The following is a 3,209-nucleotide window of genomic DNA, read 5'->3' on the forward strand; positions in this document are numbered from 1 at the left end:
CAAATCTTGTCCACGCCTCATATAAAGTTTCGTTTGGCTTCTGTGTGAACGTAACAATTTCTCCTTGAAGTCTCACGGCTTTAGATGCCGGAAAGAATTGTTTAAGAAATTTTTTAACTAAAACGTCCCATGTATCAATCGCCCCTTCAGGTAACGATTCTAACCAATCTTTGGCTTCTCCTTTTAAAGTCCAGGGAAATAACATGAGATAAATCTGTTCATCCTCAACCTCTCAGATTTTAAATAGAGTACAGATTCTATTAAAGGTACGAATATGTTTGTTTGAATCTTCCTTCGGTGCACCACTAAATTGGCATTGATTAGTTACCATGTGTTGAATTTGTCATTTGATTTCATGATCTGGCGCATTAATTTCTGGTTGAGTAATTGCGTGACCTTGGAGAGTGCGTTTAGCTCTCATTCGGTCTTCTATACTTAGAGGTTTCAGATTCTCCATGATTGAATTGGTTGAATCTGAATCACTAGAGGATTCTGATTTAATAGTTTCTTCCTCGACAATCTCTGGATGAGTGATTTGTGGTTCACTAGAAATGATTAGTGGTTCAAGATCTCTGAATTGTCCCTGAATATCCTCCGGATTCTCAATTGTGAGGTCGAGTTCAAAAAATGGATTATCGAAAATTTGAATTGGAGTACTTGGTTGACTGGATGACGATTCTAAATAAAAATCAATGGCGACAATATTGGCTAGATGTCTTGATCGAGTTACAGGTGGTGAACGTATAAAAGGTGGTGAACGTTTTGCACGGTGCATTCACTGAATATCCTATTAGTTATAAAAGATAAAAATTATATAAGCTATCAAATTAATAGACTTTTCTGATTTTTCCCACATTTTGAATAGCCAATAGATGCAGCAGGTAGCCAAGACCCTTTAAATCGGAAGCCCACAACTCGCCACTAACAAATCCAACTATTATACGAACCAGAAAATTTTGGATGTCTATCAATTTAACCGCTTAAAATAATTTTTCGTCGAAAATTAAAGAAATTTTAGAGAAGAAATAGAAAATTTTATGTCCTAAAAACTAAAACGTCGAGAAACAAGAAAGAAAAAGAGTGCGTCGAAAAATAAAAGGTCGAAAAATAAGCGTCGAAAAATAATAAAATGCAGCGTCGAAACTTAAAAGTCTAAAAACTAAAATTTAAAACTTACGTCTAAAGGTACTAAAGCTTAAAAGGAATTCTATATCCAAAACGACAATAACTTAAAAAGTACTAAAATCTTAAAACGGCGTCGCAAAATTCTAAAGCATCTAAATCTTAGTCTAAAGAAAAAACACTTAAGGAATTTTACGGCAAAGCCTAAAAATCTAGAAATAAAAATAACTACGGCAAAATACTAGTTTTAAAACTAACTATGAATGATAAATATACAATTTACGAATAAACGATTAAAAAGATACGAAATATAAAAAGATATAAAAAGTGATAAAATTACTTAATTTTATAAAAATATTATTTTTATATTTATTTTATAAAAGTATTAATTTTTATATATTAATAAAACTAATTAAACTTAAAAATACAAATTAACTAAAACTAATTATTATTATTATAATAAACCCTAATTAGGTAATTAATAATATTAATAATAATTAACTTAACCCTAATTCGATGGATCCAATGTTTCACGCCTGTCAAATCAGCTCATGCGATCGCATGAGCTGAGTGTTGTAAATCCATGCGATCTCATGGTTCGTGGATCCAGTTTAGATGTTGGGCTGCTACAGTGTAGTGGCCCGTATATATTTTTTTTCTTTCTGTTTTTATATTTATATAAAATATTTATATAAATTAAATAAAACTTATATTTAAAAACTAAAATAGAAATAAAAATACTTTATAATTTTATATATTTTGAACAACTCTTAAAAATATATATATTTTGTTTTTCTTTTTATATTTTTGTATTTTTAATATTTAAAACGTATTTTTACAAAAAGAAATTAGAACTTAATAAAAATTTTTTTATATATAGGTTTCGCTTCCGGCGTTTAAGATGTCCCCGGCAGCGGCGCCAAAAATACTTGATGTGAGCAGAGGTGTATACGAAATAGTTATATTTTTATTGCGAAATACTATTAAATACGATACAATTTTACACAAGTTATTTATTTATTAATAGAGTGGATATACCTAAACCTTGCTACAACACTTATAGGCAGTGTACCTAATCGTATAGTAGTGTAGTTTTTAGTAAGTCCGGTTCGTCCACAGGGAACTAGCCAAGTTTAAAGCTATATTTTTAAAACTATATTTGTATAAATAAATATAAATATATAAGTAGTATTATTATTATTATAAAAGGAGGTTTTTACCGTTTAATGACCGGTTTGTCGATTTTATGTCTTAAGTTGCAGTTAAAACCTTATGTAAAATATTAAAAATAAATACAACTTAATTTAAAGCGTAAAGTAAATGAAAATAATTAAAGTGCGATAAATTAAAGTGCGATAAAATAAAATGACGATAAATAAAATTGCGATAATTAAAAAGTACGATAATTAAAAATGCAATAAATAAAATGACAGTAAATAAAAGTGCGATGAAATATGAAATAAAGGAATTATGCTTATTTAAACTTCCGTAATCATGATGTTCGACGTGTTGATTTTAGTTTATTACCATGGGTTAATTGTCCTTTGTACTGGATTATTCGATATGTCTATACGGTTTTGTCCATAATAGTCCATCAGTCATAAATATAAAGTGCGAGAGTCTTCGTCAAATTATCCTTATACCCAAGTCAAATATTCCAACTAATTGGGGATTCGAACTGTAACAAGGTCTTAATACTTTGTTTAATGAATACACCAGGTTATCGACTGCGTGTAATCCAAGGTTTTATTACTTTGTTAACAATTACACCAATTACCCTTGTATGTAATTCACCCCTGTTTCAACAAGTCTATTGATTATTAATCCATCCCCGTGTCCGGTCAAATGAACGATAATTCGTATTTATAGATATCCCGCCCACCGTACCCGATTAAGCGTATGTGGTTATAAATAGATACGTCAAATTGTAATCTTTATATTAAATTAACGAGGTATCGTTTAGTTAATATAAAGCCCATTAATAGCCCATAGTCTAATTTCCATAAGTGTCGTTCTTTTGTCCAAACCCCAATTATGGTACAAAGCTCAATTACCTCGTCTTTAATATTTAGCCCAACATCACGATT

Source organism: Rutidosis leptorrhynchoides, chromosome 9, assembly GCF_046630445.1.
Source record: "Rutidosis leptorrhynchoides isolate AG116_Rl617_1_P2 chromosome 9, CSIRO_AGI_Rlap_v1, whole genome shotgun sequence".
In the NCBI taxonomy this organism is placed as follows: Eukaryota; Viridiplantae; Streptophyta; class Magnoliopsida; order Asterales; family Asteraceae; genus Rutidosis; species Rutidosis leptorrhynchoides.